The following is a 23,578-nucleotide window of genomic DNA, read 5'->3' as shown; positions in this document are numbered from 1 at the left end:
ACCCTCATTAAAGGTTTTTATAAGAAAAGATGTAAAATATGCTAGCATCTCTCGTATATAAATGTCCACTATGTTAATACTCCACCATGTCATTAAATTAATCTGTATTTCCTCTGTAACTCTGATAACATTGTTATATTCCGCTGTTATAATCAATTGAAGTAATATTCTATTACTGTAATAAAGTGATGTAAGAAATGACTTAAGAATGTTGTAAGCTTTATTCTCTCATTTATGATTCTGATAAAAAAATATGGGTTTTTAAGTTCTTCCTTGGGGTGTGCTCGACGGAACAGCACGATTTAATGCACCCTCTTGGGTATTTAATGTCTAATGAAAGACAAGTACTTTTGGGAGGACATTAGATTAGGCGGTTAGCTGCCTAGGCACCCCTCCCAGCCCCTCACCGTGCCGCAGACAACTGCCGTCCCTAGCCTCTCTCCTGCTCCTCACCGCGCCTTATCCACCAGCCGTCGCGCCGGAGTCATCTGGTGCCGCCACTGTCATCTATCGCCACCACCCAACCACCTGCGCCACAACTAGCTCACTTACGCAATGGAAGCTATCAGCTGGAGATGAAGCAAATGTCAAGCTGTATTTTTTTCATAGATAAAGGAACTGAATCCGGCTTCATCCCTTAACTAAGGAATCAGGCCACTTATTACATAAAATTAAACTAACATAAAACATATCGAATTCAAAACTCAATCCTAGCATATTATTTGGCCATCCGAAGAAAGCAAAGAAATGCATAGTCACTACTTTTCTGGCTCCTTGGTGAATATGATCTTTGTTGTCATCACATAGTTGTAGTTACGTCCAATGTTCTAATTAGTGTGTTTCTCTGAACAAGATAAAAAGAGTTTTAGATTGACATTTGTTAAAAAAACAACTTTGTTTCTTGTAAGCCATGTTGACCAGCAAATGATTGCACTTCATAACAACAAAGAATTGCTTATTCCACGTCCTCGTTTGTACCGTCTATGAAAAAGATCAATAACATCCATAGTCTTAACCCTAAACTATATATGTGTACCGCATGCCAAAATTTTTTTGCATAAATGCAAACTATATAACCTTTTTTTTCTTGTTTAATCCTTTAACAATCCGTTTGATGCGAGAGTCTTGAAAAAAACACTTCTTAATAATTTTAAGCTATGTGAAACAGATCCTAATTATCGATCTAGATTCGTGTTGCCTCTTAAGTCACATGGTTGACAAGCACCGTTGTGAGTCGGTGAGCCTGTGACATGGCCGGGCAGTAGCAAAACGTAAGCAAGCTCCTGGAGGCTGGAGCTAGCTTGTGTGACTTGACTTTGAGAACGTGCGCAGCTAGCGATCTTGATTGGTGATATACACCATTGACTGTAACTGTAAATATCCTCCTCCTATATACAAATCTGGATTGAGCTATAATTTTATATATAGAATTAAAACCATTAATTATTGCTGCTCGATCATCTTCCATGTGTCTGTGTGCATCAGTTTGCTACGCAAGCGTACGTATAAAGTACAAAGTGGTGGCGTAAATTGTAATGATATCCGAGTCGTCCCAGGCGGTGTGAAACCAAGTGACGCTGCATGCGTATGTGTTCCCTGCAAACTCAGCAGATTAACATATCGTCCACACGGCTTCTTCACCTGATCATAACGTCGATCACCTGGTGATGACTAGAATAATAGCCAAAGCATCAACTTCCTCAAAAAAAAAAAGGGGGGGGGGGGGGGGGGGGGGGGGGGGGGGGGGGGGGGGGGAATAACCAACGCATCAAACGCAACTTGCTCATCAATCAAAATGTAAATAAAATGACCAAATCATAATCCAAGGCGGAATAGTCTTCCACATATTTCTCCCATTCCAAGACGGACAGATCACCGACCGGCATGAGATTCTAACAATTCCTTTTTAAGAGAAAAACAATGATGGATTGATTATATTGTATAGTACAGCAGTAGCTACTTACGTCACGGCGCTGACGCTACCCAAGATGACGCAGAGTAGTGACGCACATGGGCGCACGCACAACGCAGTGGCTAACAACGTTAACGTGCGTGGTGGTAGCGATCGTCGTCATTAGCATGGATTATGAGTTATCATTATGACTACTCGCTCAACAACTTCTGCATCAGTCCTAGTAATAATGATTAAATAGACAAAAAAAGAAAAAGACTCTTGCATTGATCGCGCTGGAAACCACGTGAAACACCACAGGGAGTTTAAAAAAAAACACCTGCTTACTTCAACTAGCTAGATCTCCAAAGTGATTTTACCATTCTTGTTGACAGCAAGTCAGGAATCAGATCTCAGCAATTTTTTAAGACTTTCGAAGGCAACTACAGGGATCTTTCTTCATAGAAGTTGTTATACATTTGGACAGTGAGGAGCAGGTTTATCTTTGACGTTGTGCACCCAACTATTTTTCCTATCAAACAGATTTCCATTTTAGTTAACATCTTAGTTTTTCATAGGGAGCTTTTCATTTCTGGGTTTTGCTCTCCCTTCTTCCAAAGTAGACCTAAAGGGGAGGGGAGAGGACGTGTGAGTCACCTCGGCACAGGCGTCGTGGCAGTTCAACTAAAATGGCGCGCTGGAAGGAGGACAATAGAAGTCAAGCTAGTATTAGCAATGTCACTGTGATGCACGTTACCGCACCATCACCTTCCAAGAACACAGACGCCAGTGGGGAATGGGTGAGGGCTGGCCATTCATAGCGCCGGCTACCTAGCCGTCAGCCAGAGGGCGCAGGCGACACCAGTGGTCGAGCTCACAAACTCCAAACTCTAGATGAGTAGGTAGTGAGGGCATGCGAACAAGTGTGTGGAACTACTCCTTACTTTTTCACATTTTGGCCATTTTTAAAAAAAAAATCACATGTGTACCTTTTAACGACCTTATTCTGAATATAGACATCAGGGTAGGCGCCATGACATTTGGCGTCGAGGTTGAACGTCTCGGTGCCAACGGATTTGGCGCCGACCTTTGCGCGCGGTCAGATTACAGCGTGGTCCCTATGTGGCATAGATCGGCGCCGTGAGGCTTAGCGCCAAGGTTAGGAAAGTTATCTAGAAACTAGAAGCTCTAGTTCTAGTTCTTGGCTAATGTGAGCACCCTGTGAAGAAGCCTCACACTAGAGTCTAAGGTATGACCATGGTGGAGATATTATGCTACATTTTTTATTAGAGAAAGTTGATCATGTTCATGAGTTGATTAAAAATCTATATGCTTCTAATTATGTTTTCATCTATTATGATTGTTCTAATCCCTAGACTAATCTTAAGTTCATGTTAGATCGTTTTTAGCATGTTCTTGTCATAGGGCGGACCTTCTGGTATGGCTGAGGTGTGACGCTCACTATGCCTTAATTTTGTCAAAAAAAATCCCCACAAATCGCTGGCCGTCCGTTTGCCATGTCTAACTTGTTTGGTTTGCCGTCGTCTCTGATAAACCCAGGACGAACTGAGCCAACGCTTGGACTGTCAAATAGATATCGACGAGCCGTTATTTGGGCCCGTGGGCCAAGCGTTTACAATTTGTCGCAGCCCATATTTCCTGGCCAGCGGCGGGCCAGCGACACGAACCGGAGCTGCGCAAGCCCCTGCTAATCGACGGGCGGAGCAGAGGGCCAGAGGCGATACGGCGAGACGAGACTGTGGATCGTCGTAAACGATCGTAAATTTTCAGTCAGAACAGTATTTTTCTCTTATATAAACTAGCCAGCAGTACTTCTTCATTAACTAGCCAACCGAACAGGCTGGCTGCCAGCCGGTAGGCGCACAGCAGGCGAGCTGCGCCGCCATTAGCCCATTAGCGCGCCATGCCGGCGTGGACGCGGAGGCGGGTAGCCATGCCAGTGCATGCGCTGAAGGCTGAGTAGCGTCTGCCGGTCCGATGCGTCCAATTCCATTTTCACGAGCGTTCATTCGTTCTCGGTGCAGCGAACGATCCTACGTGCGTCAACCGTATGGAGCAGTCTACGGTTTTCCCTCGCCTGATTCAATTACATAGAGTTGGCACGTTTCGAGTCGGACACGCGCTAGCATGTTAACTGTAGGTGCGTCCATGTTTCTCCTTTTTTATTTTTTATTTTTTACTTTTTTCTTTTACCTTTTTTATTTTTTATATAAGTTATTTCGTACACAGTTTCACATTTATGCTAATACATTATGATGTTAATTTATACATCTAAGTTCTTGAATATAACTTATATGTCCAACTTTACATCTGAGTCATTCATCAAGTTATATATCTTTATACATCTAAGTTATTGAATATAACTTATATGTCCAACTTTACATCTGAGTCATTCATTAAGTTATATATCTAAGTTATACTCCCTCTGTTCAAGAAAACATACAATAACGAGTTGCGTGCCGACAAAAGTAGTTTATGTTTGACCAAATTTCTAGTGAATACTATTTATATTTATGACTCCAAATTAATTTATTAAGAAAATATATTTTGTAATTAATCTAATAGTATTTATTTGATATCATAAATATTGATAATTTTTTTTATCTATAATTAATTAAACTTGAGATACTAAACCATGACACTGTTAGAATTGCATGTTTTTTTGGACGGAGGAAGTACAAGAAAGTTATACACATAACTTTCCTCTTTTTTACGAGCATACACATAACTTTTCTTTTTTTTGAAAGTTTCTAAGTTATTCGCATAACTTTTATGCATAACTTATTATCACAACTTATATATCATAACTTTTACAATATAACATTTTATAGAGCAGAACTTATTAGCACAACTTTTTATCAGAACTTATTGGACAGCGTTGGCAAGTTGTATAGAATTACTTACCTACATAAATTGTATAATAACTTATGAACATAAGTTGTGTTTTATAACTTTAGTACATAAGTTGTGTTTTTATAACTTTTGTGTTTCCAAGTTTTTGCATAAGTTATAAGTTAATTCATTCAGTTGTGTTTTCAAGTTTTTAGCACAAGTTATAAGTTAATTCGTTCATTTTATTTAATAACTTTTATATATAAGTTAGGCTTCATAACTTTTATGTATAAGTTATATATTATAACTTAATATACATAAATTGCTACTTGAAAAAAATTCTTTGAAACATATGTAAGTAGAATCTAGTTTTGTTCGTCTCGTCACATAGAACACACCGGTGTAGATGGAATTGAAAATTGATACACTGTTCAGAAGTTATAGAATTTTCAAATAAATGTTTTATTTTTTTAGGGTTACGTCATATCACTAGTAGAGAAACGACTTTTGATCCACTTCGAAATTTGGCTTTAGTCCCGGTATTTTTCGCGTTAGGGACTAGAGAAACCTTTAGTCCCGGTTGGTAGCTCCAACTGGGACTAAAGGTCCCTACCCAACGGCTACTGCGGCAGGCTTTTGCTGCAGGGGACCTTTAGTACCGGTTGAAGCTACCAACCGGGACTAAAGGTTAACTTTTACTCCCGGTTGGTCCCTCCAACCGGGAGTAAAAGTCTACTCCCGGCTGGAGGCTCCGTCCGGGACTAGAAAGGGACCTTTAGTCCCGGTTGCTGTCTTCAACCGGGACTAAAGATCCCCTCCTATATACCCCGTCTTCCTCCCTGAGCCCGAGCCACTTCAAGTTCAGTGTTCTTACTTCATCGTCGGCCTCTCTTCTTCCTCATTGTTGGTAATCACAAGATTTCTTCGATTCCTCCATCGATTCTTCGGTTCTAAAGGTTACCAACTTTATACTCTCATGTTTCATCAGTAGCTTATCTCATTTTGTGGACTAGATATATGTGGTTTTTTATGGTGGATTTTTTTTATTTGTAAGCCATTTAAGCTCAAAATCACTTTAAAGTTTGCATATTTGGATGAAGGAAGGTTAAATTAGTTATTCAAAACTAGTATTCAGCTTTCATTTCTAGCATGCATAGCACACTTCATGGTTTAGAGATATAGAGAATTTTAGAGTTTTTTAATTTTATTTGTTTATAAAATGAGAAATTTATATTATATTAAAAATGAGTATAGAGAGTAGATGGCAACTGCTTCCGGGTCCTCGGCTTCTCATCGGGTTCCAAAGCAACTGAGGCCAGACCTCCCTCTTATTGCATGTGGCAAGTGTGAGGAGAAGATTGTGATGGAGTACCGGGTGAGGAAGGAGTGTCCCAACAAGGGCCGTATCTTCTACAAGTGTCCGGATCGCAATGTGAGTTATTTTGTCGTATTTGATGATTATGGTTAATTTATACTTATTTTCATGATGATTGTGATTAAAGTTCTAATTTTTTGTTTTAATTTCAGTGGGATGGCACTGGATGTTCAGGCTAGTACTGGGAGGAAGAGTATGTTGAACACGTGCAAAACTCTCTTGCACAGGCGGCTACGACGACTGATGAGGCAGTGATCCTACGAAAGAAGCCCATAGATGTTGAACAAATGCATGATCTGTCTGTTTTAGTTGGAATTGGTTACGAAATCCTTATGCTACTGAAGTACATTTTAGCTTTAGTTTTTTTAGTGGTAGTTGGGATTATCTACATTGTAGCGAGACTTTCATAAATTAATACCTTGTGTGGTGGCATGCATGTCGTATAATTAACTAATTATGTTCTAGGTTTTAATATGGTATGTATGTCATGTAATGCAGATGAGCCGGCATTGGATGTACAATGCTGATCGTCGCTCCCAAGAGTTCATTGAGGGCGTGCATTCTTTCTTACGTGTGGCCGAGGCAAACAAACGTGATGGTTTTATGTGCTGCCCATGTGCCATATGTAAGAATTTGAAGGAATATGCTAGCTCAAGGAGTCTTCATTTACACTTGTTGAAGTCGGGTTTCATGTCAAACTATATTTGTTGGACGAAGCACGGAGAAACCGGGGTTGTAATGGAAGAAGATGAAGAACAATGAGACGATGATGACATTATTGCTGAATATGGTGCCTTCAGTGATACTGCAATAGGAGAAGCTGAAGAAGAGGTAGGGGCAAAAGATGGTGATGATCTTGGTCAGGCCATTCGTGACGCACAAAGAGAATGCGAAAGTGAAAAGGAGAAGATCAAGTTCGAGCGCATGCTAGAGGATCTCAAGAAATTGCAATACCCAACTTGTGATGCGGGGCAGAAAAAGTTGAGTACCACACTTGAATTGCTGCAATGGAAGGCAAAGAATGGTGTATCTGACAAGGGATTTGGGGAGTTACTGAAAATCCAAAAGAAGATGCTTTCGAAGGATAACGAATTACCTGTCATTACGTACGAAGCTAAATAGGTAGTCTGCCCTTTGGGATTAGAAATCTAGAAGATACATGCATGTCCTAATGACTGCATCCTCTACCGTGGTGAGGAGTACGAGAAGTTAGATGCATGCCCGGTATGTCATGCATCACGGTATAAGATCAGGCGAGATGACCCTAGTGATGTCGAGGGCGAACGTCCCACGAAGAAAATCCCAGCCAAGATTATGTGGTATGCTCCTATAATACCATGCTTGAAACGTCTGTTCAGAAACAAAGACCATGCAAAGTTGTTGCGATGGCCCAAAGAAGACCGTAAGGTAGACAATATGTTGAGACACCCTGCTGATGGGTCCTAGTGGAGAGCAATCGATAGAGAATTCCTAGAGTTTGCAAATGACGCAAGAAACTTAAGGTTTTCTTTAAGTATGGATGGTATGAATCCTTTCGGGGAGCAGAGCAGTAGTCATAGCACTTTCCCTGTTACTCTATGTATCTACAACCTTCCTCCCTGGTTATGCATTAAGCATAAGTTTATTATGATGCCAATGCTCATCCAAGGCCCAAGGCAACCTGACAACGACATCGATGTGTACCTAAGGCCACTAGTTGAAGAACTTCTACTTTTGTGGAACAGACCAGGTGTACGTGTGTGGGATGAGCACAAACAGGAGCACTTTGACCTGCGAGCATTGTTGTTCGTAACAATCAATGATTGGCCTACTCTAAGTAATCTTTCAGGACAATCAAACAAGGGATATAATGCATGCACGCACTGTTTTGATGACATTAAAGGTATATTCTTGAAAAAATGTCGAAAGGTCATGTACCTTGACCATCGTCGATTTCTTCCTGCGAATCACCCCCTAAGAAAGAAAGGCAAGCATTTTAAAGGTAAGGCAGACCACTAGACCAAGTCGGGCAACCGAACTGGTGAGGATGTACTCAATATGGTCAAGTATGTGAAAGTAGTATTTGGAAAGGCACATGGCAGCGAACCTATTTCGAACGACGCCGTTGGTCACGCACCCATGTGGAAGAAGTTCATATTTTGGGAGCTACCCTATTGGCAAGTCCTAGAGGTCCGTAGCACGATCGACGTGATGCACCTGATGAAGAATCTTTGTGTGAACCTGCTAGGCTTTATGGGTGTGTATGGGAAGCCTAAGGACACACTTGAAGCACGATAGGACCTGCGGTGTTTGAAAGAACGAGACAACCTGCATCTAGAGAAGACAGATGATGGACGCCATTACTTAAGTCCTGTCAGCTACACTCTTAGCAAAGAAGAGAAGGAAAGCATGTTTGAATGCCTAGCAAGCATCAAGGTACCATCTGGATTCTCCTCGAATATAAAGGGTATAATAAATGTGCCAGAGAAGAAATTCCTAAACTTAAAGTCCCATGACTGCCACGTGTTCATGATGCAATTGCTTCCAATTGCATTAAGAGGAATTCTACCTCCAAATGTACGTCTAGCCACCGTGAAGTTATGTGCATTCCTCAATGCAATTTCTCAGAAGGCAATCGATCCAATGGATCTAGCTAAACTACAGAATGATGTGGTTCAATGTCTTGTCAGCTTTGAGTTGGTGTTCCTTCCTTCCTTCTTTAATATCATGACACACCTCCTAGTTCACCTGGTCAAGGAGATTAGCATTCTCGGTCCTGTGTTCCTGCACAACATGTTCCCCTTTGAGAGGTTCATGGGAGTCCTAAAGAAATATGTTCACAACCGTGCTCAGCCAGAAGGAAGCATCACCAAGGGCTATGGAACAGAGGAGGTCATTGAGTTTTGTGTTGACTTTACCAGCCGAGACTAAAGGTCTTTTCGTCTTGGGCGTTTACAGGAGCCGGGACTAAAGGTCCCTCCCCTATATAAGGTGGCCATTTCTTCCTCCTCCTCACTCTTCGTCTTCGTCGCCCATCACCACTGCTGCCGCCGCCATCCTCGTCACCGTCGCCCGTGGCCACCTCATCGTCCTTGACCTCGCCGCCGCCGGACCCGACGCCGATCTTCTCCTTCCCGACCTCCGACGCGCTCTTCGATTGCGCGTGGTCCGAGTCCCACGACTCCCTCTGCGCCGCCACCTCCAGGGATGGCTCTGTGTGCCTCTTCGACGCCGCGCGGCTCCCGTCGCTGTACAACCCCGTGCGCCTCCTCCGCGAGCACGCGCGGGAGGTGCACGGCCTCGACTAGAACCCCAACGCCGGCCACCCCAACGCCGGCCGCGCCGCGCGCCACCAACGCCGCCGGCCCCAACGTACTTTGTATTGATATATATATATTTGTTATATATATATATATTAGAGAGTTATAAATTTGTATTTATATATATATAAATGTGTTATACATCTATATTAGAGAGTTATAAATTTATATTGTTATATAGCTAAATTTGTTATACATATATATTAGAGTTATAAATTTATATTGTTATATATATAAATTTGTTATATATACATATTAGAGAGTTATAAATTTGTATTGTTATATATATATATATATATATATATATTTGTTATACATATTAGAGAGTTTTAAATTTATATTGTTATATATATAAATTTGTTATACATATCACTTGCCAATAAATATTTCTAGAAAATAAGAAATCAAAGTTATGCTTTGGAGACTTGAATTTCGAGTGTAGTTATTTAATTAATTTTAAGCACATGACTCGATCCATTTTATAGATATATGGTTTTTATTTTTTATAGATATATCTAGTGGTGTAAAAGCTAGATGGCTGCCCCGAGAGACAACATGGATGAAGAAATGATGGATATTATCAACACCGGCACTCAATTTGCTGATGGTGACCAGCAGGATGTAGATGACGGGAGTCAATACCTGGCTCTTGAAAATAAGCAAGAAAATATTGTGCAAGAAAATACTGGCGAGGTATATATATTTCTTGGGAGCATGGTTTCCTTAACGACAGAGATACCTACAGAAGCCGATAAAGAAGGAAGGATGAGAAAACAGCGCGGATCAGCAGGTTGGAGGAATATGTTCGTGAGTTACGGGAGGCGTTGCTTCAAGCACATGAGCGTGAAAAAGACATGCAAGCTAGAATGCAGGAGGAAATCATAAAGCAAGTGCAAATAGCAATGAGTGCCCAAAGGCAGGCATCAGATCTAGAAATCAACATTAATATTAGCCCCCCTGATCAGTTGAAAAGCAGTTGCGCTTCCACGGAGTTGCCAAATCAAGATGACGCAATGCTACGTTTCCCCGTGGATGACATCACTGCACCGTTTACATCATGTGAGATACATATTCCAAAAGGGAATGCCACAATCATGGTGGCTCTTGGTGTTTTTTCTTCTCCAGATCCTACCAAGACACCAAGAATCCATGGGGCAATAATACCACCTGAATATGTTAGCGTCTCGGTGGATAGAGTTAACAAAGGTTTTAGTGATCTGGCTCTTGACATTCCAGGAGGTGATGGGGAGAAGACTCTAGGAGAAACAGAGAAGACATTCATACTATGGCACAAGCGCTACATCATTATTCCCGGGGTCTCTAGTCCACCGCCGTTTCCTCAACTGCCAGACAATAGGTGCGGACAAAAGTGAACGAAACAATTTTTTTAGTAATTTTTTATTGACATGCATGATTAATAATAATAATTTCTTATACCTAATTATTCTTTTTTGTACTCACACAGCAGGGCCTCCGCCAACCTAAGTCCAATTATTCAATCTCCAGATCATCATAGTGGTCCGGGCAATGATTATGCAACATCGCCACCGCCGCCACCTCTAAGGAGGTCTCCAACGGCTGCCCCGCCTCCCTTGATGACCAAGAAGCAGCCAGCTCCTAAGAGTTTCGCCCCACAAACGAAGCTGTTGGCCCACCAGCCGGTAAAGAAGAAAGCATCCTCTAATCCAGTTATTTCCCAAAAACTGTCTTACGAGAAAAGTGAAAAAAATTAAATGCTGCAGTACAAAAAGATGTGAACAGTTTTTTCGAAAAAGTAAAAAAGCAACGAGAAGCGAGAGAGAACCCGGAGAAACCGTACTTCTACCTACCTCTAGATCTTCTAAGAAAGAAGGTGGACTAGAAAAAGCGGGAATCTCAAAAGACCCTGCCAAAATCGGACTACGACCGCTCTCTCACCAAGTCATTTGAGGCGGCGCAGAAAAATACTAGAGCAAGGAAAGGTGTTGCACAACTCGGACAACAATCGCAACAATCAGTCCCCCCTCTTATCATTCATAATGAATATGGTTCAAACTTAGACTTACTGGACGTCGATTTTGAGGACCTGGTTCGGTTTTACGAGGATACTGGTTTGGACATTGCCCAAGTGCTCGCTGAAGGACCACCTGCTCCGAAAGTGGATCCTTGGAAGAAATTTGAACATGGAAAGAGTCTATACAATCCTAAGGCCTTAGGTGAACTGGGTACGCAAATGTACCTGCTAAACAAGTGGTATATGGCGGCGTGTGAATGGGGAGAGACCTTTGTTTCTGTCAGAGTTAGAAACCAACATTACTTCCGTGGCGATGACGTTATATATGTCGAGTTTTTAGAATTACACCAACTATGCCACCTGGACTCTCTCGACAAAAGTCTCATTAGCTGCTATTGTCTGTAAGTATGATTATTTTCTACTATTAAAATGTATATATATAAAGCTACATGTATATATATAAATTATATATCCTCACACTATATTTTTTATATATGCAGATATGAGATAACAGAACTCAGAAAGAGAAAGGATAATGATGTTGGTTTCGTTGATCCAAATGTCTTATTCAAACACCCTATTCCTCCGCCTAAATGGAAAGCTGAACTCGAGAAAAATCTCATGAGGTTCTTAGTGAACCAACAAAACAAGGACATACTCTTCCCCTACAACTTCAAGTGAGTGTTAAATAATTAATGTCGATCATATGGACATTTGTTCAATTATTTGCTTACTAGCTAAGCTATCTCCCATATATATATATATATATATATATATATATATATATATATATATATATGTTGACTCTAGTTAATGTCGATCATATTTGTGTATAAAAACATATGCAGCAATCACTAGATATTGATGGTCATCGATATGGCCAATAGTCGGTTGAGCATCTTAGACTCGTTAAGAAAAGAGCAAACAGAGTACCAAGACATGATAGATATTATCCAAGGGTAATTTGGTCTCTCTAGAAACTATATATACCCTGATCTCTTAACTGCAACAATTATTATAGGTCAAATTATTTTTTTATTTTATTGGCCGCAGTGTTTGGAAAAGTTTCATTGAGGAATACCATATGAAACATTGCAAAGCGCCACTGGATGTAATCGCACACAAAGTAAGTACTAGCTACATTTATATATATATATATATATATATATATATATATATATATATATATAATTCAATTAACACCATGCATGATTTCAATTCACCGGATCTTTTTTCTCGTAAAAGTGGGTTCTGAGGCAAGAACAGGGGACCAACTACTGCGGATACTATGTTTGCGAGTTCATCATGGCGTACTAAAAAAGAACTCATGAAGAGATCCTCAAAGTACGTTATACAAATATATTCATATATTCATAATTTCTTTTATTGCTTATATATATAAGTAATCACGTGACCAGCACACACACACACACACACATATATATATATATATATATATATATATATATATATATATATATATATATATATATATATATATATATATATATATATATACTTTTCCTTTAACTTTTATTGAAGACTCTATGGTTGAAGGAAAAAGTCATACGACGTGACCAACTGAAAGCAATTCAAGAGACCATAGCAGGATTTCTTAATGACCAGGTCTTAAACCCCGCCGGCGAGTTCTATAATGACATGAACGAAACATGGAAGCCAAACCAGATGGAGTGAATTTGTTATCCCAAGGATATGATAGAATATACAATGCAAGCTTTATTTGTAATATATATATACATATTATATGTACATAAAATAACGTACAATATATGTATATGCATGTAATATATACGTTAGTTTCATACTTTAGTTTGTATAAAATGTTTGAATATTATAAGCGTGTAGAATACGTATATTATTAGCAGCGTAGAATGCGTATTCGAAAACCTATTCGAAAACCAAAATGAATCATCAATTAAAAATAGAAACAAAAAAAGAAAAAAAAAACCTTTAGTCCCGGTTGGTATTACCAACCGGGAGGGCCGACCCACGTGGCCAAGCCGAGAGACCTCTTTAGCCCCGGTTGGTATTACCAACCGGGACTAAAGGTGGACCTTTAGTCCCGAGCGAGAAACCGGGACTAAAGGAGGGACCATTTAGTCCCGGATTCGTACTCCCGGTTGGGAAACCGGGACTGAAGGGGTTTCCCAACCGGGAGTACAGCTTGTTTCTGTACTATATGGCATCAGCAGCCCAAAGAGAAAAAGAGCGCTCCGCTCAAGACCAGCACACATCCAGGCGCGTGCAAACAGACAGAAATCGAATGCTGCATGCCAAAAGGGGAAATAAATGGATATAATTTTTTTTTCTTGAAATGAAATCCAGTGGGAGTTGTCCAATCGTTCGCCGTACAAGAATCTGGTGAACGTCCGCCGAATAGCGGTGCCGTCTAATGCGCCCGCCACGCCGGCATAAGAGAGGTATGTTTGGCACATTGCTGTTGCCGACGGGAGGTTGCGCTCCCATCCAGCAAACCCTGAGGTTGCAACCGAGGAAACAGGAAGAAGACGGCAGAGGGGTGGGGCTTGGTCGTGTACTGACTACTGACTACTGAGGCCACAGATATCAGGTAAACAAAAATGCAGAAGACTTCTGACTTCACTTTGCTTCCATGTTCCATAGCTAGATTTGTCGACTGCAATGGAATCTATGGTTTTAGTTCTTCTTATAGATGAATTTCAGCTCTGATGTCTAAAGATGTTGGCCATTGCATCTCGTTTCCATTAGCCTTTGTTGGAATGTTAGCCTAGCTCCAGGCTCATGTGAAATTAAGAACTCTTATTACCTTTTATGAATTCTTACATCCTTGTCCTCTTCATCCGAGCTAGAAGTATATGCATCATCACAATTACAGTGTAAACGCTGCTGAACTTGTACTTAAATTATTTGCTTGCTGAGTCTTGCTTTGCATATATTACTACATCACATAAAGCCTTAGAAGCTTTTCATCGAGCACAAAAGCTTATTTTAACCATACATGAGGTAACCCTTGCCTTCATAAAGGACTAGGTGCTCTATGAGCATATCTAGTGTGACCTTATGATAGCTTGAAGAAATCTTGGCATTAGTGGTATATCAATTTCCATCAAACCCTCAAGAATTTGTACTATTTCACCCATGGTTGGCCGATCTGACTCCTATTCCTGGATACACCAGCAAGCCACCTTGCAGACTCTCTCAGCCTCATCCAAGTTAGCATGACCAGATAACTGGACATCCAACAAACTCCCAATATCTCCATTCAGGAGTTTACTTGCAACCTCCACTGGGAAACATGCAACATGGACATCATCACTAGTATTTTCTTTACATGTGTTTCTCTTTCTCCTCCCTGATATAATGTCAATCATCAACATCCCGTAGCTATAGACATCCACTTTTGATGTAATTGCCACTCCACTGATCCATTCAAGTGCGAGATACCCTGCAGTTCCTCTCATAGTAGTTATAATCCTGCTGAATTCCCTTCCTAAAAATTTTGCCATCCCAAAGTCTGTGATTTTAGGTATGAATGATGCATCAAGAAGTATGTTCTCTGGCTTAATATCACTGTGTATGATGCAATCCCTGCTACTCTCATGCAAATACGCCAACCCTCTTGCTACTCCAAGAGTAATCTGGTAATGGGTACTCCAATTTAGGACCGTTGTATGGCTATCAAAAATATGTGCATCAAGGGAGCAATTTGGCATGTGCTCATACACAAGCAGCCTCCTATCCCTTTCACAACAGAAGCCAATTAGCTTGATCAAATTGATGTGTTGGATGATTCCTATGGAACTCACTTCAGCTCTAAATTGCTTCTCTCCTTGACGGACACCATCAAGCAAGCCTCTTCACTGCAACGGCTGTCGAGTCAATTAAAAGCCCTTTGAACACAGATCCAAAACCACCACTCCCTATTCTCAGAGAAATTTTTAGTTGCATTTTGAAGATCAATGTACCTAAAAGCAATAATTCCATTTCCACCTTGAACATCATTCAATATGCGAAAAGATCGTTCCCTCAAGGTCATCCACATGAAAAAAAGCTGATAACATACTCAGAACTACAACACTTGCAGCGATGATAGCCCCAATGATCTTTCCTTTTGATCTCTTACTATTTCTCCAATTATATGCATCTTTGGCAGCAATGCGAAGGTACAGAATTCCCCCATCATCAGTGGTTCCATTGGTATAGCTTCTTATGTTTAACAAGTCGTCATACCATAGGGAGCATCTTTCACCACTAGAATAGGCATATGCAGAGCAAGAGCAGTTATCCAGGCATGCTTGTTCGCATTGTTCTGTGCTCCCAACAGAACCAATAATGTCACCTTTTGTAGGCAGTGTTGCATAAGGCAATGGGTAGAACTTATCTGTCGTTTTAGCTCCACTATGGTTCCTAGTGCTGCAATCCAATGGTGTATTTCTTGTGCAACCACCGGTATGATCCTCTTGCTCCCGGTCCTCAGGTGACCTTACTGAGAATCCCCTCATGCAATCGCATGGTGAAGGTGCATTGCTGTTGCAAATAGTGAATGGTCCACAAGTAGCATATATATCACATAAATCTTTAGGTTGGGTGTATATTGTTGTCCATTCTTGCTTGTCCTCAAGCCATATGAGCATCTTGTTCTGACTAGATATGTCCAAAATACTAATAGATATTAAGTCTTTCTCCAGCAATATGGATTGGAAGTACTCCTCTTTGTCGTTGTTGATAAACTTGTAGTCAAACAGAGTGCGCCCTGACATTTCAGGCATTGCGTTGAAGTATTGGCCGTTCCATTCCCCAGTAGACCAATACACTATGGACGTGTTACATAGTTTGAAGACAAATTGGGGAGCACCAGTAGGATCTAATTCCTGACAATAGCGGCCGGGAGATGGGTCAATCATGCTCCTTTTGGAAACAACACGCCGGTTCAGACCGGTGGTCTTGTCTATGCCAAACTTTGCACCAGGGGGCATGATATCTGTAGGGTAGTCAAAGCTCTGCCATAAGATGTTGGAGGGGTTGGCTGTGTCCCTTAAGACAAGGTTTCCATTGTCCACGAGCATGGCCGTAGAGTTCTTGGCTGTTATACTAGCATGGGTCGACCAAACCACCGATTTGGTGGCTTGGTTGAAGATGGCAAGGTTGCCGTCCTCAAAGATAGCGAGCTTTGTCATTCTGTGATGACCTATAACTGGGCTCTCCCTATTTGCTACCCATATTGGAGTTAACTGGGAGACCTTGTCGAACCATATTCCTAGGTACCAGTGCTTGGGAGTGTGCCGAATAGAGGATTTACTGCCTGGATGGAAGAAGCCAAACGCATACCTGCCGTTGCTGGAGACAAGCTTGGCGCCCCCAATGAGCACTTCACCGGCGAAAATGGAATCTGTTGTTGCAGAACAGGTAGGAGCATGCAGAGAGTAGAGGAGGTACACGAGAAGGAAGGAGGCAGAATGCATGACTGAGAAAAAACAAAGGGAGATGGAGGTAGTGAATACTGAGTAGTACTAGAACCATAGTAATATACTAGTAAGTATCCGGCGCGTTGCCGCGGGTAGTTGGTTAGGCGTAGATATGCACATGGTTATAATAATTATCAAGAACAGGGAGAACACAAAATGTGCATTACCCTGATAGAAAATATATTTTTCCCATCATGTTACTTGCATAGAAAACTGTGCTATAAGCTTACAACTGAATGCGACTGCTTCAGATGTGTAGATGATTGCACTAAATACTGCAAAAACTAAAGTGGCTGCAACAATATTAGCAGGATACATCCATGGCAGTAATGAAGGTGGAAACCATACTATCCATCAGACGAAGGACAGTTTGGACCTTGGGAATCGCCTAAATCGTCAACCTGAAAAGGTAATGGCATTATGTAAATGTCTTATGATGATCATCAGCATATCTGAACATAGTTCTGCGCCTCTTCCTCTTTGTCTTGCGGTTTTTACCCCTTCGATTTTGCTCTTGATAGCATCGCCGGCGCCCTATGTCCAAGGGAGGATGATGAGTTGTACCATCAACCATGGCACTTGTAGGCGCTCCATTGACTATGCCATAAACAAAATTCATGGTGCATTGCTATTTTAGAAGCTGTAATACCATTAAGCCTAAGAGGGTGATGTGAAGTAGTTGCAGCTGACAAATCGTCAAGAGGTCTATAGGTGAAAACATATGGTTAGACTTTATCTGTGAAACCAAATGGGTGTAAGTTAAAGAACCACCATCTAGGGAGCAGAGGGCTACATTAAGTTTCATGTACTCTAGAAAGTTTGGTCGTCCTTGTAATATAGATGTAGCATATAAATTCAATTGCGCTAGGTGATCTGTTAACCATCTTGCTATATTATATAAGCTACATTTTGGGTGGATAGGTGATCAGTATATGCAGATTTTTCTACTGTACATCAAACTGAAATATTTTCCTCCAATATACTTGCAGGAAGTCTAAATCATAGATTATGAAATGTTTTGTCCAATAGACCTGCAGGAAGTCTAAATCATAGAATTTTGAATTCTGGATGTAAATCATCCTTGCAGCAGAAAGTGATAGCAATTAAAAGAAGGCTTGTTGGGTGCCATAAAAAAATGAATGAACCTATCACCCCCCAAATCACCTGATGCGCAAATATGCTACCATGGCATGCAAAATAGACGGTACTTCTATTTCCTGCTACATCGAGAGAATGGAAAGCATTTATGTATAGCATATTGGTTCTATTAAAAAGCAGGGATAAAATAAGTGAGGAGTAATTTAGTGGCACACTACCTGAGTCCTTGTAGATACATAATGATACAGATGGTAACAGATATAATACATCACAAATTCATAATAGGTGTAGGCTCATGTGGCATACCTTTGAAATTATATATGTGTGTAGTTTTGTCATTTGGCGCATCGAATTTTGCTGTTTGTTAAAATTGGCATGTCACACATATCTTTTCTAAGCAAGAACAGGAAAACAGAGCATGAAATAAAAGAGCAAGAGGGTGCGGTATAAAGCAACTACATACCTCGTACCTTGTCAGAATAGACGTCAATTGCTTTACAAAGTGGATATCACAAATTGTTTGCTACGAACTGCATGTCGTGTGCATCATTGTTCGAAGCAGGAATTAAAACGAAGCAGGAATTAAAAAATTGTAAAGAGAACAGAGCGGCTCGGCATGAAGTAACATGACATTATATTGCACATGTCAGAAGAGTTCTTTCACTGAGATAGGTCTCATCAATCTAAGGTGGCAACAATAGAAATTCGGTGGTATTACCTGGCTTTGAATAAGAAAGGTAGGTGAACTAAGTCGTAGTTCTTTGTTGCAATCGGGAAGGTAATCGATAAGTACAAATTCACCAACAGATTGGTGCAGCTCGCGCTGTTTGGTCAGTGTCCAGTTTTCTCTTTGCTTCAAGAGATGCACAATCTAACTCTAAGCAACCAACAACCTGTCAGAAGATATAATGCGAGGAAGAAAACTGTGAGCATGGAACGCACATAAATTTAGGTCATCAAAAAAGTATATATTGAAGTATAACCTGCAGTGTTGCGGAAATGCCCTGTTCGTCACTCATGAGAGTACTACTTTCACTATCTGGCACATTAAGGGAAGGTTCAGAATCTAGAAAAACAGGGAACTAAATAGTTCTACCAAGGAGAGTACAATACTTGTGAGGAAGAGCAATCAACGAAGCAATTCTCTTTGTCAAATACTATGGACAGCTTTAGTGAAACTATTGTTATAATTGCCATGTTCAGGTGTAAAGGGGTAAAGGCATTGTGAAGCAAAAAAGTCCAGAGGGGAAGTAATCAAGCAAACCAAACATGAAAAAAATGTCTAAAGTTTTACCATAGTTGAAGCGAGGCTTTAGGTCTGCCACTTTGTACCCAAGATTGACACCTGCAATACGAAACTGATCAAATTAGATATGCAAAAGTATAGCAAAAATGTGGTACATCTTTCTTGAACTGGGTGGCAGCACTCACGGATAGGTTACCCATGTTTGATGGAGCCACTGCTGTTTGCTCCACTTGATCAGAAGCTTTCAGCAAGTACAGGAGAGGGATCTGCAGTACCTTGTCAGCCACTTCAAAACAACAGGAGTGTATGCAATCTGTTGGCTTCAATTCGTTCTTTCAGTCTGTTGATGAGATTTTTTTTAACTTGAAAATTAGTAAAAATATCAGCGAATAAATTCAGGTTGCATACTTCTATATTGTTGGGACATGTTTAAGCATGTGAATGAGTCGAACTTGGCACCTAAACATCACAAAGGCATTAATGTAATTAATCATGAGGAGTCAAGATGAAGTGTACATCCATCACAATTAAACAGGAAACCTTTTTTGGAAAAGCATCAATACCAATGGTCAGCTTTCCATTGAATACTGAGGCAAAAGAAGTTCTGGTAGCTAATTCTAGTAGTTAATAGCACAAATGCATATTTTACCATGTTTATAATCAGGTAAGGAATACACCTATATCAGATGAAAGATTACCTTCCCAAATCACAATTCTTTATTTTCATGTAACCTCTAACTATTTTGCAAACATGCATTCAACAACATTGAGGATAGTAAAGAAAACAACAGAACGAATGAGGGAACAGTAGGAAAATTAACATACCTAACACATACTTGTGCTGTTGTATCTGAGGACATCGAACACATACTTTGATGCAATTATTTCGGAAACAAAGATAGCTCTACTGCAATATGGCTGCAGGCAATATATATTAAAAACAAAAACATGGAACATGGAACATCACTAATTAAACAAACTATCTGAAATATCCTAGCATTAGTCTTGGTCGAAGCTGCACTACTGCAATATGGCTGCAGGCAATATATAACAGAAACAAAAACACGAAACATCACTACTTGAAGAAATCATCTGAAATATCCTAGCATTAATCTTGGTCCAAGCTGAAGTAGATGAACACTAAACTGCAAGAGGTAGCTGGCAACTCGCTAACCAAAGGAAGAGTTAGATGGCAGACCGACCAGGGCGTTTATTGCTTGGTTAGAGTAAATTGCCACCACGTTAAGTGTTTATGCAGCTGCCCAATAATAAATTAAATACACAGTGATGAGTTCGAAATATTCCCAAATCGACCAAGCAAGTGTCAAATCTCACCAATCAGGGAGTCGTAGAATCCGTCGTGGTCATGGTGCTGGCGTGAGCGGTGAGACGTAGGGCATGTCACGGCGGCATAGGCGAGGGCAGGCAGCCGTAGGGCACGGCGAGGAGGCGGCACGGATCAGGGCGGCCAACCAAGGACGTAGGTGAGGAGCGCCAGCGGCCCTAAGGCCGGCACGCGCGGCGGCGGCGCTGGGGAGGGCCGGAGCTGTAGCGGCTGCGGTAGGAGGCGGAGGCGGGGCGCGGATGGCCGGCTGGCGTGGTTGTGGGGCGGCGGCGCGGAGGGCAGTCTGGGGCGGCTGAGGGGACTGGTGCGAAGCGGGTTTGGGGACGGCAGGCGCATGCGACGCGGGTTTGGGGAGGGGAGGCGCGATGGGTGTAGAAGCTTTCGGTGGGATGGCATGGGTCTGGGGAGGGGAGGCGCGAGGCATGAAGAAGCTTCGGTATTTTTTTTTTCACGTGGCCCCGTGTTTGTTAGATTTGGTATACAGGAATAAAGGTAATAATAATAAGGGTTAAGTCCAATTTACACCCTCCAACTTACAACAAAGTTCGGATTTTAACCTCGAATTTTAAAACCGGACAACTTTGGCCCTCCAACTCTCAAAAAAGTTCAACTTTCAATCTTCTGGTCGGTTTTAAGGGTGAACAGTAACTTTTGATATTTTTGGGTGGCGTCGAAATTTTATATTATTTTTTCGAGCATCTTAACGTCCTCAAATGAAAAAAACTCAAAACTACAAAGTTGTAGATCTCGTCGAGGTCTACAATTTACATATAAAAATTATCTTCATCCGACTTCGTATTGAAGGGTTTTCTATTTTTTGAAATTTGAGTCTCATCACGCGATAAAATATGGTGCTGAAATTTTATATTATTTTTTTGAGCATCTTACTGTCCTCAAATGAAAAAACTCAAAACTACAAAGTTATATATCTCATCGAGGTCTACAATTTACATATAAAAATTATCTTCATCCGACATCGTATTGAAGGGTTTTCTATTTTTTGAAATTTGAGTCTCATCACGCGTGAAACAATTTTGTCGCGTGATGAGACTCAAATTTCAAAAAATAGAAAACCCTTCAATACGATGTCAGATGAAGATAATTTTTATATGTAAATTGTATACCTCGATGAGATCTACAACTTTGTAGTTTTGAGTTTTTTCATTTGAGGACAGTAAGATGCTCGAAAAAATAATATAAAATTTCAGCACCATATTTTATCGCGTGATGAGACTCAAATTTCAAAAAATAGAAAACCCTTCAATACGATGTCGGATGAAGATAATTTTTATATGTAAATTGTAGACCTCGACGAGATCTACAACTTTGTAGTTTTGAGTTTTTTCATTTGAGGACATTAAGATGCTTGAAAAAATAATATAAAATTTCGACGCCACCCAAAAATATCAAAAGTTACTGTTCACCCGCAAAACCGCCCAGAAGGTTGAAAGTTGAACTTTTTCGAGAGTTGGAGGGCCAAAGTTGTCCGGTTTTGAAGTTCGAGGTTGAAATCCGAACTTTGCTATAAGTTGGAGGGTGTAAATTGGACTTAACCCTAATAATAATAATGGTACATGGTACATGGTAGACTAGTACTACCATGCAGCATCTGTTACAGGTCAATCAATATTCCAGGTAGTGATACTGATACTTTGAGTCTTTGATATGCAGCGTCGGAGCCACGGCAACGTTATTGCTGTGTGGCCAAGTTCAGCTGTGGATTTACCGTTGTGGTCAAACTTGATGACTGGACTCATGCATTTTGAAAACGTCTTGAATTTACACTTGGGTTTCACTAGTACTGAATGATAAGCTGAGCAGATTGCATTGTATGACGAAGGTCTTCCTCATTTTTTCGTCTTTCTTTCGATAATGATATGATTAAGATGTTTGGACCGACGGACGCCTCCCACCGCTAACTCCTGCAGCGCTCATGTCCTTCTCCATTTTTATCCCTTCGCGTCCTACCCCACACCCGACGACGGGGCCATCGCTTCTTCCCTGGCTGGCGGCGGCTCCTTCCCCCACCCCCGGTGTCCTCCTCCCCCACCTAGAAGGCTCCTTTCCCCACCCCGGCGTCCTCCTTCCCCCACCCCGACGGACGGTGGGCATGGCGAGCGTGCTAGCGCACACCATCCAGCGAGCCTGCGCCACCGCAGTTGCCCACCAGGTAGGTCATGGACGCACGGCGATGCTGTGTTTCAAGTGTTTCTGGATGTTTTCAGACATGTTGCAAGCCTATGTTTCAAGTATTTCAGTTGTTTTATATGAATGCTTCAATTGTTTCATGCGGATGTTGCAAAAGTAGATCGGGATATTGCATTGTGGCAGAACCGCCCAAAATAACACGCTTCCGGAGGCGCTCGTCTTCCACTAGACACTAAGAACCTAAAAATAAGCTACATCGGACAGTTCCGTCGAGCACACTCCAAGAAACAACTCGAAACAATCCATGTTTTAAATCCAGAATCCCATAATGAGTACGAGTTTACAATACTTAGTCCATTTCATACAACCAGAGTTCTCGGAAATCATTTATTACAATACCAGAGTTGAGAGTGCGATAATTAAACAGCGGAATGAAAATAAACATCTAGCAGAAACGATACAAGGATCCGTCTGTGCCCACCAGAAGAATCCTCTACACAAGAGCTACTCCACAAGCTACACCTATAACAGGGGTAAAATAAACCCTGAATATACAATGTACTCGTAAAGACTTACCCGACTAGTGGGAATAATTTCCCGACTCTCAAGAAATATGCTAGGCAATATGAGTTTGCTATTTTCTTTTCTTTGCGAAAAACATTACTAATAGTTCATCCTTACGGTCCTGTTTTATTAGCAGTCATGATTACTTTATTAGCTAACCATTCTAGGTAAGCACATGTTCTACTTTCAAGCAAGGGTTGAGCAATCAGAACTATTTCACCATCTCTCATCTTTTAGTTCTTACTACGGTGCTAAACCATAGCCAAGTCGTACCGTCTCACGGAAACGACGATTCACGAAC

The 23,578-nt window shown here is 41.1% G+C and overlaps 1 long non-coding RNA gene and 1 pseudogene across 10 annotated transcripts; both read right to left on the bottom strand.

Moving 5' to 3' along the window:
• Positions 1-14,458: 14,458 nt before the first annotated feature.
• LOC136511044 (G-type lectin S-receptor-like serine/threonine-protein kinase At2g19130) lies at positions 14,459-16,873 on the bottom strand (annotated as a pseudogene).
• Positions 16,874-17,028: 155 nt separating this feature from the next.
• Positions 17,029-20,978, bottom strand: LOC136512357 (uncharacterized). 10 transcript variants are annotated; one of them, XR_010773070.1, is made up of 6 exons: positions 20,556-20,978; positions 20,046-20,138; positions 19,406-19,560; positions 19,269-19,319; positions 18,958-19,013; positions 17,029-18,867 (listed from the first exon to the last, which is right to left on the bottom strand). It is a non-coding gene; the product is annotated as an uncharacterized lncRNA (long non-coding RNA). The 10 variants fall into 10 exon arrangements; XR_010773069.1 differs by having other exon boundaries at positions 17,029-17,277; positions 17,375-18,867; positions 19,406-20,978; XR_010773072.1 differs by having other exon boundaries at positions 17,029-17,473; positions 18,281-18,867; positions 19,406-20,978.
• Positions 20,979-23,578: the final 2,600 nt, after the last annotated feature.

Source organism: Miscanthus floridulus, chromosome 16 (genome assembly GCF_019320115.1).
Source record: "Miscanthus floridulus cultivar M001 chromosome 16, ASM1932011v1, whole genome shotgun sequence".
In the NCBI taxonomy this organism is placed as follows: domain Eukaryota; kingdom Viridiplantae; phylum Streptophyta; class Magnoliopsida; order Poales; family Poaceae; genus Miscanthus; species Miscanthus floridulus.
This window is presented reverse-complemented; position numbering and strand designations above follow the sequence as displayed.